General features: G+C 34.2%; 1 pseudogene; it reads right to left on the bottom strand.

Moving 5' to 3' along the window:
* Positions 1-14,043: 14,043 nt before the first annotated feature.
* On the bottom strand, positions 14,044-14,354 carry LOC106988741 (60S ribosomal protein L36a-like; annotated as a pseudogene).
* Positions 14,355-14,899: the final 545 nt, after the last annotated feature.

The raw sequence follows: 14,899 nt of genomic DNA, 5'->3' as shown, positions 1-14,899 counted from the left end.
ACATTGCTGTCAGATGGGAGAATCTGCAATGCCAAGGTAAAGGATGCAAATTAAAAATCGGTCAAGAGGGATGTGAGTAAAGCCCTAGCAGAAATGGAATGGGAGAGAGAAGAGCAGTTGCCCTTGAAGGGCCCAATGTAATGGTGGCAACTGCAAAAATTTAAAAGGACTAGAACAGTAGCAAGGAGAATTTCAGTCTTTGTGACCTTTATTTTCTCTTGGAATTGACTATGTGGGCATATGACTTGCAACAATCTGGCTGTGTTCTTTGGGGAGAACAATATGTAAATATGGGCAAATATTTGAGGCTCAATACTTGCAAGGTTTCTCAGGGTCCTGGTACTTAAAAATCTTAATTTCCTTTGGATGAATATTGAAATCATTCCAAGATATTTTTTGCATAACAAGTTAAAATGAAAGTATGGGAATAAAGATAGAATTTTTTGTGATTCATGTACCACGGTGATGATATAAACTTGTATTTCAACAAAATCGCTAATATGTGTAGGAAAAAGAGGGGGAAAGGTGATATGAAATCTGTAAGTTACAAGAAATTCATTCTCCAAACAACACTGAAGGAAAATATTGCAAATGGAAAATAATTATAGTAAGAAATGTAACCAGTAAGCTTCATATTATCAAAAAACAGTAGTTATTGTACAAAATGATAAGCATCTATAAAATATTAACATGACTAAATATACAGAAAGATAATAGCCGAGCTTATGAAATTTGCTTTCTTAATTCAAGAGGCATTATACTAAGTTAATACTTAATTTTTTAGTTTAGTGATTACTTTCATATTGAAGACTAAAGAAATGTAAGTTTTAAACCATTATAATCAAAGTGGGAAGGTTATTCCCAGCCTCTAGCTATGAATTTAGAAAGTCAGATCAAATTTGTATTAGAATTTTAAATTACATGGATGTTATGTGCTATATTTCTTATTGCACTTCTACATTATAAAAATAAAATAGTTGGGGCACCTGGGTGGCTCAGTCAGTTAAATGTCCTCCTTCAGCTCAGGTCATGATCTCATGGTTGGTGGGTTCTAGCCCCGCATTGGGCTTTGCACTGACAGTGTGGAGTCTGCTTGGGATTCTCTTTGACTCTCTCTCTGCCTCTCCCCCACTCATGCTTTCTCTATCAAAAATAAATAAACTTAAAAAAATAAAAGTTAAGGCCAAGCAAATAAGTTTTAATATGATAATGGAGAGTAGATGTATTTGCAGCTCACCACTTCCAGGAACATGCAGGATGAGTCACCAGATCGCTTTATGTGAAGAAGAAATAAACATTTGATGTGATAGGCTGATGAGATTTAGGGACTGTTCGTTACTGTAGCTGATGGTAGCATATCTTAATGTATACAAGATCATATTTCATATTTCCTTAAACATCTTGATGTCTAATTTATACAATTGAAGCATAAATGAGAAAATTTGCTTAAACTAGATTAATGGGATCTCTAAGCATGATTTACATGAAAAGCGATGAAGATTTTTTTCTATCAAATTAATATATGGCTATATTCAAATTAAAATAGGCTTAAAGGAATTGCAGAATGTCTATAATTCTATAATATCTGTAATGTGTACAGTATGAATGTCCAGAAAGAAACAATCTCACAGTAGGCAAATCATTGTAGGTTTCTTCTTTCTTCTTTGAAGCTTAGGAATAAAATTTATCATTTAAATCATTTATTCAGTTTATTGAATCATACTTCTGTAAGTATTTTTAAATGTCTAAACTGTGGCAGGAATTTACTAAAATACCTTTATTCAGACTACAACAATAATTGTCTTGCCACCTAATTACTTTTGTTACTGAAGGGGGCTCCTACCACTAGCCAGGTAGTACTGAACTAGTGAAAAGAGCTGACTTGAGGACAAAAGTAAAACGATGTCCTTTCATACATTATATATCCTTTCATATACATCTGCCTTCATCGAAACTTACTTTAAACTGCATTGTAGGCAATGACTATTTTTCCATGGTCATTGTATTGTTACAAAATACAGGCAACCTTTTTAAACCAATGAGATGGCAAATGTTCCACATACTTCTCCTATTCTGTGTCATTAACTTTGGTGAGTCTTCTGATGCTTGTGCTGAATTTTTCCATACAATCTTGCAAATATCTGCTTCCTATGTAAGAATTTCAAATAGAAAATATGAATCTCCAAAGTATTAAATAAAGAAAGGAGTTAAATACTCTGTTTTCAAAGATGGCAGGGTCTATTTGGGGTAGGAGAGTCAGGCAAACAAATTACAATGTGACATGAAAAACCCCATTATGAAGATGTCTGTACAATGATGATTGAGCACAGAGGAAGAACATCTCACTTAGTCTGAGCAGTGAATAAAAGTTTCCCAAATGAGATAGCATTCAGAGTCTTGAAAAATAGACATTAATCAGATGTAAGACAGAGCAAGGACATGTAATTTGGAGAGCAGTATTATGTAAAAGTCTTTAACATAAAGAACAGAGTATTTAGGGACTCTAAAACGGAATGCAGCCAGATACATGAATGGAGACAGGTCCTGGGCAGGAGAGCAAGCTGGACAGGTAGGTAAACTTTAGATCATGACCAATACTGTGTGTCATATGAAGCTCCTCAGATTTTTACCCCATGTAATATGTAAAATGTTTGCATATAATATATGTTACTGCATATAATAAATGTTATAAAATTATAAATTCTAATAATTATTTGTTGAATTAAACTTGTATATATCTGCATCTATAGATTGAATTCAATTTAATATTCACTCCTTGTATGATATTTTCCAGTGGGTATCTCTCAAATTTTTTCTTGGAAAGAAAAATAGTCTGGTTCAGAGTATTTGAATACTTGAGAACTTTCCAATCAATTTCATTTTACCCATGGAAAATCCATTATATATGTAAGATTGGCAGTATCTTAAACATTTGCCTTAGTTACCATAGGTGAAAGTGAAAATCGGCATGCTAATAGAGCGACATGGTGATTTTCTGTCAACCATGAAATATGATTATTAGGAAAGTCAGGGAGATAAATACAACATATCAGTTTCTTAACAGAAATAGCTGAGCAAATTTTAAATTCATGAGCTCCCATGGATATTATGTTTCTTGGAAATATTTACATGAATATTATGGTGTCCAAGTTTCATGATAAGTGGTTACTAAAAAGCTGAGTTGCACCTCTAGCCAGTTTTTGGTGTGTGACTACATTAATCTTGAATGCGAGACTATATTAATCCTTTTTACACTCTTCTCAGCAAAAAGAAATGTGTCATGCTCAAAACAAGCCTTTAAACAGGTCGGCATGAATTTGAAAGCATATTGACAAGAATGAAGAGGAGCATGAGAAAAACGAGTATCTGTAGAGCACAGAGATTTATTGTAGCAGGAGGAGAAGGTAAGGCAGCTGGAGAAATGAGCTGCCGTTGCCTGTTTGTACAAGTAAAACACTGTTCTACAGAATTCATTCTGTAAAGTTGATACGAGGTTAAAAATTAGTACCTCATGTCAAGACCAACCATATGAGGAACTCTAGCTTTACAATAAATTATATATACTCAGTTTAAAAACCTGGATAAACTGTAATGAAATACATAAATTTTAAAAGCATACAGTATCAATATTATAAGAAACTAATCTGTGAATATGAAAAAACACCTATTGAATAAACTTGAAAATAGCCACCAACTAGTTAAGCTAATGTTCAGATATTACAGTAATGAACATTAGAGTATTTTGGGACAGTCTGTATATGATATTATGTGACATTATTGCAGAATATTTGTCTGCCTAATGGATAACTTTAATTTTCATTTCCTTTACTTTCAAAAATTCAACTTTTGAGATGTTAAAGATGTCATTGAAATTTAGATCCTCCATTACTAGATGCTATATTGTACTGAAAATTAATAAAGCAAAGCTTAAGTTATAGGCTTGTTTTCTGAGTTACAGAATCATTTCCTTAAATCATTCCACAAGGAATACTGACTGTGTACTATATGGAAAACACTCCTCTGATATAGGTAGGCATATGCAATTTTAGAAAACAAAGTCAATATTCTTAGAGTGCATCTATTATATTAGAGGATGTCCAATTGATTGTACATAAAATTCTGATATGTCAGGTGGCAAAAGTTTCATGACTCTCATCAAACATATAACATGTATAAATTATATTATTGAACTCATAATTAAAGGTGGAAATAGGAAGATGGTAAAGTTCATTCCAAAAAATATTTTGAAAATGGCCTTTTATAGGCATTTTGTAAACAAGGAATGTTAGAATAACACTCCTGGGATAGGTAACAACATTGGGGTAATGTCCTATAGGGCAGTAAAACACAATTATTAGGATTATTTTTCTTCTGAGGAGAACTCTCAGTTACATAACTGAGTCTTGGCTCTAATGAAATAGGAAATAACAAAGTCAAACAGAAAAATTCTTGTAGAAAATCTAGTAATTCTTAGGTTTAGGTGTTCTTGTTGAACAATACCCAAATATGACATTGGAAGAACATGCAGTGCTCTCTTTTGATTTCCCAGTCTATAATAATATTTACTTACTTATTTATTATTTTATTTATTAATATTCTCTAAATATTTTATTTGCCACCTTAAGCTCCCTTTAGATGAAGACCTATGACTCTATTAGCTAATAAGATATAAGTAGGAATTATAACAACATACTTTTATGTGATAAAGCTTACTTATGGTTATTTAGTGTCTATTTTTCCCTCAAATACCATCTGAAGAAGATACATATTCAATACTATGTGGCTATAAATTGGTGGTCTCTGTGAGACTGCATTCTTTTTTCTTTTAATTTTTTTCAATGTTTTTATTTACTTTTGAAGGAGAGAGAGAGCATGAGCAGGGGAGGAGCAGAGAGAGAGGGAGACCTAGAATTTGAAGCAGGCTCCAGGCTCTAAGCTGTCAGCACAGAGACCGATGTGGGGCTCGAACCCACGAACTGTGAGATCATGACCTGAGCCAAAGTTGGACGCTCAACCGACCGAGCCACCCAGGCACCCTGAGACTGCATTCTTAAATGATTATAGGTATTAAAGATACTACCCCCCCCCAGACTTCTATCCCCAATATAATGACATGTAAAACACACACACACGCGCGTCTTTGTTGTGTTAACTTATTGTGATTTGAGTGTCAATTTGCTATCACAGCATAACTGGTCTATGCTGACTAATGTAGAAATTGTTACCAAAAGGTATTGTGGCATCTTAGAGGTGAGTAATTGTTATTTAGGAGCCTACTATAAGAAGCTGGGAAGATGAGAATCCGTGTTTTACACTGAAAAATGCTTAGTAAAACTCTGTTGTACTTTGGGATGCAGATCAACTACTCAATAAAATTCTGTTTCTAGAGAAAGAGATTGGAAAATGGAAAGTTAGTAGTATATGTTTATTGCTGTTTTGGATTGAACTGTGTTCTCCTGAAATTCTTATGTTCAAGCTCTAATCACCAATGTAATTACGATTGGAGACAGGGACTTTAAAGCAGTTGCTAAGGTTAAATGGGGTCATAAGTGTGGGGTTCCAATCAAAAATGGTTGGTATGCTTCTAAGAAGAGAAAGAGACACCAAGGATGCAGGAGCACAGAGAAAAGGTCATGTCAGGACATGGTGAGTAGGCAGCCATCTCCAAGAGGATCAAAGAGGCCTCAGGGGAAAGCAGATGGGTTGATACCTTGATCTTAGACTCTAGCCTCCAGAACTGTGAGAAAATAAATTTTTGTTGTTTAAGCCACCAATATGTGGTATTTTGTTATGGCAACCCTATAAATTAAAACAGTTGCTATTGACTGCTTTTAGCAATAAATCGTAAGAGATTATTAGCAAAAGAAAAGGAAGAGAAGACTCTGTGGCTCCCAAGGAAAGCATATTTCCCTGTAGTACTTCAGATATGGCCAAAGAAGATAAATGGGGGTGGGAGGGAAGAACCTATAAGAAGCCAAGTTAACAGTAGAAAGGATATTCTCCAGGGAGGAAAATCAATGCCTAATCAAGAATCATTTCACTTTCCTAGGTAAGAGGTTGTTGAAATTGCTAGAGTAATTGCTGGATACCTCATATTCTTCTTCTCAAATTTTTTAAGTTTATTGATTTATTTTGAGAGAAAGAGAGCATGCACATGCAGGGTGAGGGGCAGAGAGAGAGAGAAAGAGAGAGAGAGAGGAAGAGGGAGAGGGAGGGAGGGAGAGAGAGAGAGATAAAAGGAGAGAGAGAGAGAGAGAGAGAGAGAGAGAATCCCAAGCAGGCTCTGCACTGTCAGCACAGAGCCCGATGTGGGGCTTGAACTCACAAACCAACTAGGAGATCGTGACCTGAGCCGTAATCAAGAGTCAGACACTTAACTGATAGATTGCCTGGCTGGACTAATTTGGCTTATCTCTGTGGGACACAAAGTGAAAGTTCTAAGTGTGGAAGAAAGGAAATGGTGGGATATTTGGTCAACAAGTAAGGGGACTGCATAAAAAAAAAAAACAGTGATGTTAATTAATTAATTGCTCTCATTTATATCTATCCCTATTGTTGTTAGATGGGGCTATGTGATAAGTATTAGAAATAAAAAAATGATTATACATGTCAAGTAACATTACTAGAATGAGGTTGTAAAATTTATGGCTTAACTTTTTTACCATCATGAGATTTAGGGTAAATAGAAGCAGAGACAAATGAAGTGATGGATTATGTCATATAGATATCTGAGAAAACAGTGTTCTACACAGAGGGCACTCAGTTTGCACAGGCTGTGATTTACGAGTATTCTCAGTTGTTTGAACGCATTTCCATCCCTATACGCGATGTCTTGGGATTGCATATGACATTGACAGCTTTAGCCTAGCCTAAACATATTTGAGATGCTATAGCACTACTGGCAAAGTTTTCACATAAATAAAAATGTAGATAGATTTCTTTGTAATTTTGGGAATTATTGTTAACCCTTCTGTGTCCAACAGCACTGAACATTGAGTCATAATCAGCATAATCATCTGAAGACTTGTTCTTAACTCCAGTTTGGTTTTCGTACTATAATATTACACATTACTTATTTTTAAAAATTTTGTGTAATTTCCCCCCATTTTCAATTGTAGCCAACACTGTCTAGATTCCTTTGCAAAACAAAAACAAAAACAAGACAGAAAGATCGTAGTTTACTCTTCTGATCCTTACCAATCCTGCCATTTAAGCACTTTTCTTCTTTTATCTAGTTGTCAAAAAGGAAAAATAAAATTAAAGGAAGTTATTTAAAGGTTTATAATGGATAGAAACATATTGCATATTTTATTGCTAGTTCGATAAAGTTAAAAAAGCACTAATAAAAATATATTTCTGTTATTAATATTTTTAAGTGCCTCTTTTTTTTCTTTACCAATCAGAATGAGTTGTTTTCCTATCGGGTTATATTTAGTCTGATGTTTCCCACTGGCTATTTAATTCCTTAGTCAGGTGGTTGATTTATATGAAATTCTTGTTTATGTCCCTAATGCCCTCATGTTATTAGGGATGAATGACTTGAAATAGCAAACAAATTAGGAAGATTTCTCAAGAGGTATTTAACTGTGGCAAAAACAAAATAATTAAAAACATTAAGGCAATTTATAAATTAAAAAATATTAAGATGATTCTGAAAATTTATTTCATTACTAAACCGAGTTAGATTCACCTTTTCATCCTGTATATATTTAAAAAAAAAATCAGAAGGGTCCTTGCTTACACATGAAATGATGTCCACCAGACTGGAAATGCCTCACATTCCAAAGTTAATTACAGTAGGATGTCAATGTGGATAGGTTTATACTATGATTTCATCCACTATCACACCACTGAGAATATCACTCTTTTCAACAGGATGCTAATTATGATAGCAACCAAATTATCACACACTTACAGTCAGTATATATAACAGATTTTTTTAAACTCCCAGATTTTTTATTCTCCCCTCAATATGTATATTATAAATCTCATGTAATGAACGCAATAACCTTATGAGATAGGTATTATTATCCACCCTCATATTACAGTAGAGGAAGCTTATGTACCAAGAAATTAAGTAACCATCTTGTTCTTTTTCTATTTCTGGGCAAAACTTCTCCCTAAACCTAGTGGCTTAAAACAACCTTTAATTTTTCTCATGAATTTGTGGATCAGGAGTTTAGAAAGGTCTTGGGAGGAGAGTTGTGTCATCCATACAGGATGGGCAAGCAGCTAGGGCTAGAGCATCCAACTGCAACCCAAGGTGGCTTCTTCACTTAGATGTCTGTCGCCTCTGTTGCTGCTTTGTCTCTTTCTCTTTCTATGTTATCTCTTCTCCCAGACCTCTCTGTGCAGCTTGCCCTTGTTGGAGCATGGTGATCTCTAATAAAAGTGGAGAGTGAGAGGTCAATGAAGCCTGCAATTACTGCCAATCAAGGAAGTGAAGGATAACACCCTCAGAATTGTTTCAGATAATATAAGAACATATAAACCTTTATAACTTACCTAAGCTTGCTATTTTTTATCCCTGTCTGTTTTTCTGTACTGACAAGCCAAATAAATTTCAAATAGAATTTTCAAACTAATCTTTGACAAAGTAGGAAAGAGTATCCAGTGGAAAAGACAGTCACTTCAGCAAATGGTGCTGGGAATACTGGATAGCGACATGCAGAGGAGTGAAACTGGACCACTTGCTTACACCATACACAAAAATAAATTCAAACTGGATGAAAGACCTAAATGTGAGACAGGAAACCATCGAAATCCTATATGAGAAAATAACAGCCTCTGACCTCAGCCACAGCAGCTTCTTACTTGACATGTGTCTGGAGGCGAGGGAAATAAAAGCAAAAATGAACTATTGGGACCTCATCAAGATAAAAATATTCTGCACGGTGAAGGAAACAATCAACAAAATAAAAGGCAAAAGACAGAATGGGAGAAGATATTTGCAAATGATATTTAGGAGAAAGGGTTAATATCAAAAATCTATAAAGAACTTACCAGACTCAATCTCCCAAAATCAAATAATCCAGTGAAGAAATGGGAAGAAGGTATGGATAGACAGTTTTCCAAAGGAGACATCCAGATGGCTGAAGACACATGGAAAGATGCTGAACACCACTCATCATCAGAGAAATACAAATCAAAACCACAGTGGGAGAACTACCACCTCATACCTTGTCAGAATGGCTAAAATTGACAACTCAGGAAACAAGAGATGTTGGCAAGGATGAAGAGAAAGGGGAACTTTTTGCATTGTTGGTGGGAATGCAAACTGGTGCAATCAGGAAAACAGTATGGAAGTTCCTCAACAAATTAAAAATAGAACCACCCTATGACCCAGCAATTGCATTACTAGGTATTTATCCAAAGGATACAAAAATGGTGATTTGAAGGGGTACATGTTACCTAATGTTTATAGCAGTGCTATCAACAAGAACAAAATTATGGAAAGAGCTCAAATGTCCACCAACTGATGAATAGCTAAAGACACACACACACACACACACACACACACACACACACACACACACACACACACATATATACATACACAATGGAATACTATCCAGTGATGAAAGAGATGAAATCTTGCCATTTGCAATGTGGATGGAACTAGAGTGTAGTATGCTAAGCCAAATAAGTCATTCAGAGAAAGACAGATATCATATTATTTCAATCATATGTGGAATTTCAGAAAACAGATGAACAAAGGGAAGGGAAGGAAAAATAAGGTAAAAACATAGAAGGAGGCAAACCATAAGAAACTTAAATATGGAGAACAAACAGAGTTGCTAGAGGGGAGATGGGTGGGGGATGGGTTAAATGGGCGATGGGCATTAAGGAGGGCCATTTCTTGGGATGACCGCTAGATATCCTTTGTAAGAGATGAATCACCGGATTCTACTTCTGAAGCCAAGACTATACTCTATGTTAACTAACTTGAATTTAAATAAAAAAAAATAGAATCACTGTTAACCTTAGGAAACATTTACTAGGCTTTTCCTTAGGGTATCCTATATCTTATACTACAGGCGTATTTCAGAGATACTGTAGATTTGGTTCTAGACCACAGCAATAAAGTAAATATTGTAATAAAATGAATCAAATGAATTTTTTGCTTTTCCAGCGCATACAAAAGTTATGTTTGCACTATTTTGTAGTATATTAGATATGCAATAGAATTATGTCTAAAAATATAGATGTACCTTAACTAAAAATGCTTTATTAGTAAAAAAAATGCTAACCATTTTCTGAGCTTTCAGTAAACTGTAATCACTGATGACAGATCACCATGAAAAATCTAATAATTTAATAATAATAAATAAAATAATAAAAATAAAATTAATAACATAATAATAATGTTTGAGGGGTACCTGGGTGGCTCAGTCATTTGAGCGAATGACTCTTTATTTCAGCTCAGGCCATAATCTCACGGTTTGTGAGTTTGAGCTCCACATCTTGCTCTGTGCTGATGGTGCTTGGGATTCTCTCTCTCTCTCTCTCCCCCCCCCCACCTCCCTCCAACCCTCCTCTCTCTCTCTCTCTCTCTCTCAATAAATAAATAAACTTTAAAATAATAATGTTTGAAATACTGCAACAATTACCAAAATGTGACACAGAAAACTTGGAGGGAGAAAATGTTGGGAAAACATGACTCATTGATTTATCCAAAACAGGATTGCCACAAACCTCCAATTTGTAAAAAATAAACAAACAACAAAACAATATCTTAGAAGCACAATAAAGCAGTAAACAATAAAATGAGGTATACTTATATTTTTTAAGGAAAAAGATAATATACAGGGAATGATTCTTGCATTTTTTTCTGTTAATGTCAGTATAATTAACATATGGTGTTATATTAGTTTCAGTATACAATATACTGATTCAATAATTATATACATGATTCACTACTCATCATGAGAAGTGTACTCTTTAATCCCCTTCACCTATTTCCCACCTCCCCTCTGATAACCATTAGTTTGCTCTCTGTAGTTAAAAGTCTGTTTCTTGGTTTGTCTCTTTTTTCTTTTGTTCATTTTCTTTTATTTTTTTAATGTTTATTTTTTGAGAGAGAGACACACACAAAGTGTGAGCAGGGGAGGGGCAGAGAGAGAGGGAGACAGAATCTGAAGCAGGCTCCAGGCTTTGAGCTGTCAGCACAGAGCCCAATGCAGGACTCGAACTCACGAACCGTGAGATCATGACCTGAGTTGAAGTCAGATGCTTAACCGACTGAGCTACCCAGGTGCTCCATGTTTTTTTTTTTTTTTCTTCCACATGAGTGAAATCATATGTTATTTGTCTTTCTCTGACTTATTTTACTTAGCATAATACCCATATATGTTGCAAATTGCAAGATTGTATTCTACCTTTATGGCTGATTAGTATTTGATGTATACATCAAATATATATATATATATAAAATATATATTATACATATATATTCACATATGTATGTATATGTGTATATATACACATATGTATATATACATATACATATATGTATATATACATATGTGTGTATACACACACACACACACACACACACACATACCACCTCTTCTTCATCCATTCATCTATCCATGGACACTTGGGCTGCTTCCATAATTTGGCTATTGTAAATAAGGCTACAATAAAGACAGGGGGATATATATTTTTGAATTAGTGTTTTTGTATTGTTGGGTATATACCTAGAAGTGAAATTACTGGATCATACGGTAATTCTACTTTTAATTTTTTGAGGAAACTCCATAGTGTTTTCCACAGTGACTGCACCAATTCATGTTCCCACCAACTGTGCATGAAGGTTCCTTGTTCTCCACATCCTCACCAACACTTGTTTCTTGTGTTTTTGATTTTAGCCATCCTGATGGATGTGAAGTGATATCTCATTGTGATTTTGATTTGCATTTCCCTCATGATTAGTGATGTTGAACATCTTTCATGTGTCTGTTGACCATCTGCATGTCTTCTTTGGAGCGATGTCTGCTCATGTGTCCTACCCATTTTAATTGGATTATTTGTTGTTTAATGTTGAGTTGTATAAGTTCTTAATATATTTTGGATAATAATCCTTTATTAAATATGTCATTTGCAAATATCTTCTCCCATTCAGTAGATTGACTTTTAGTTTTGTTCATTGTTTCCTTTGCTATACAGAAGATTTTCTTTTCATGTAGTCTCGTTAGTTTTTGTTCTTGTTTCCCTTGCATTAGGAGACATATCTAGAAGGATGTTGCTACAACCAATATCGGAGAAATTGCTGCCTTTGCTCTCTTCTAGGATATTCATGGTTTTATGCCTCACATTTAAGTCTTTAATCCATTTAAATTTATTTTTGTATATGGTGAAAATAAGCGTTGCAGTTTCATTCTTTTGCATGTTGCTGTCGTTTTCCTAACACCGTTTGTGAAAGGGACTGTCTCTTTCCCATTGCGTGTTCTTGTCTCCTTTTTGAAGATTAATTGGCCATGTATCATGGGTTTATTTTGGGGCTCTCTATTCTGTTCCATTGACCTATATGTCTGTCTTGAAATCTGGGATTATGATACATCTCATTTTGTTCTTTTCAAGTTTGCTTTGGTTATTCAGGGTCTTTGGGTTTCCATACAAATTTTAGGATTCTGTGTTCTACTTCTGTGAAACATGTTTTTGAAATTTTGATAGGGATTAAATGAAATCCGTAGATTGCTTTTGTTTGTATGGACATTTTAACAATATGTATTCTTCTAATCCATGAGCATGGAATATTTTTCTATTCATTTTCTATTCATTTGTGTTGTCTTTGATCCCTTTTATCAGTTTTATAATTTTGAGGGTACCAGTCTTTCACCTCTTGGATTAAGTTTATTCCTACATATTGTATTATTTTTGGTGCAGTTATGAATGGCATTGTCTTCTTAATTTCTTTTTCTGCCACTTTATTATTAGTGTATAGAAATGCAACAGATTTCTTTATATTGGTTTTGTATCCTGTCACCTTACTGAATTCATTTATAATTCAGTTCTGTTAGTTTTTTGGTGGAGTCTTTAGGGTTTTATATATATAATATCAGGTCATCTACAAGTAGTGAAAATTTTAATTCTTCCTTACCAATTTGGATTTTTATTCCTGTTTCTTCTTGCTGTGGCAAGGACTTCCAGTACTATGTTGAATAAAATTGGTGAGAGAAGACACCCTTGTCTTGTTCCTGACCTTAGGGCAATAGTCTGATGTTAACTGTGGTTTTTTAATATATGGCCTTTATCATGTTACCCTCTAAATTTACTTTGTTGAGGGTTTTTAGCATGAATGAGTGCTTTGTCTATGCTTTTTCTGCATCTATTGAAATGATCATATGGTTTTTATCTTTTCTCTTATTCATGTGATATATCACATTGATTTGCAAATATTGAACCACTCTTGCATCCTACTTGATCATGGTGAATGATTGTTTTTAAGTATTGTTAGGTTCTGATTTGCAACAACATAGATTAACCTGGAAGACATTATGCTAAATGAAATAAGCCAGATACAGAAAGAAAAATACTGCATGATATCCCTTATATATGGAATCTAAAAAAAAAAAAACTCTAAAAATGTCAAAATCTAAAACAGTAATAGCATATAGAATGTGATTATCAGGGATATGTTAATTAGCTTGATTGTAGTAATTGTTTCACAATGTATACATATACAAAAGCATCATGTTGTACAATTTAAATATATGCAATTATTATTTATTAATCATTCATCAGTAAAATTGAAAATCCAAAGAATTCTGTGATAGTTGCTACACTTGATTATCTAAAATACTGACTAAAACTCAGAACTCTTCTGGTAGGTGTCTGGTAATTTTTTTGTAGTTTTAATGTGCATGTCCCTTTTGAGTAATGATGATGAGGCAATTTTTATAGGTTAAATATTTGATTTTCCACTTTTGCAAAATGTGCATTTAAGTCTTTAACCAATTTTCCCTTTGATTTTCTCTTTCTTTCTTTCGTGAACATAACCTCAATATTTTATTTTCTTCGTAATATAACAATATATGAAGCTTAGAACTGGATCACTTGGCTTTTTCTCTTCTTATCTCCTCCCCAGTTCAAAATCTTAATAGCAAGCATTCTCCTACATCTGCACTGGGGCTCAACCCATTCAAGCCTCAGCACAATCTTCTTTGTATTTTAGGCTTTTTCCAGAAAATCGGCTTAGTCTACCCACCATAGCCACTCTGCTTCCTGTCATAATGTCACTTTCCCTGGGCATAAATAAAATTTTTGCTTTTCTTGTATTCTGTCACTTTGTGGGGTTGGTGCCTGCCCCACTTCCTGCAGAAATTCTGGCAGGACTTAGGAATGTTCACCATGTTTGGAAGAACACTATCTGTGGGGAAAGCTAATTACTGATATTTAGACATTTCTTATTAATACTGGTCACTTGTTAGATATATATATATTATAAATATCTGATCCCATTTTGTGGCTTGTCTTTTTATTCTTTTATAAGGATACTTGAATAAAATGATTTATTAAGTTGCATATAGTCCAGTTTATAATTTTTCCCTTATGCTTAGTGGTTTTTGAAAACATCTGTCGGCATAGGGATCATGAAGATATTTTATTTCACTCTTAGAAACTTTTTTGGTTTGTCCTTCCCATATAGAATTCTATTTCATTTGGAATATAGGTTTTTGTATGGTGGAAGGCAGGGTGTAGGATTCATCTGGTTACATATGATTAGCTAGCTGACTCAATACATTTATTCAGCAGACTGTTCTCTTACTTCACTACAGTGCCATATTTGTCATATGTCTTTTGGTGGCTATACATGGGTCTGTTTTGAATTTCTATTGGTCTGTTCATTTATGCTTGTGCTAAGGCATACTGTCTCTATTACTATATTTTAAAATAA

The sequence above is a fragment of the Acinonyx jubatus genome, chromosome A1, assembly GCF_027475565.1.
Source record: "Acinonyx jubatus isolate Ajub_Pintada_27869175 chromosome A1, VMU_Ajub_asm_v1.0, whole genome shotgun sequence".
In the NCBI taxonomy this organism is placed as follows: domain Eukaryota; kingdom Metazoa; phylum Chordata; class Mammalia; order Carnivora; family Felidae; genus Acinonyx; species Acinonyx jubatus.
Note: the sequence above shows the minus strand (reverse complement) of the source record. Positions and strands in the feature narration are given on the sequence as shown.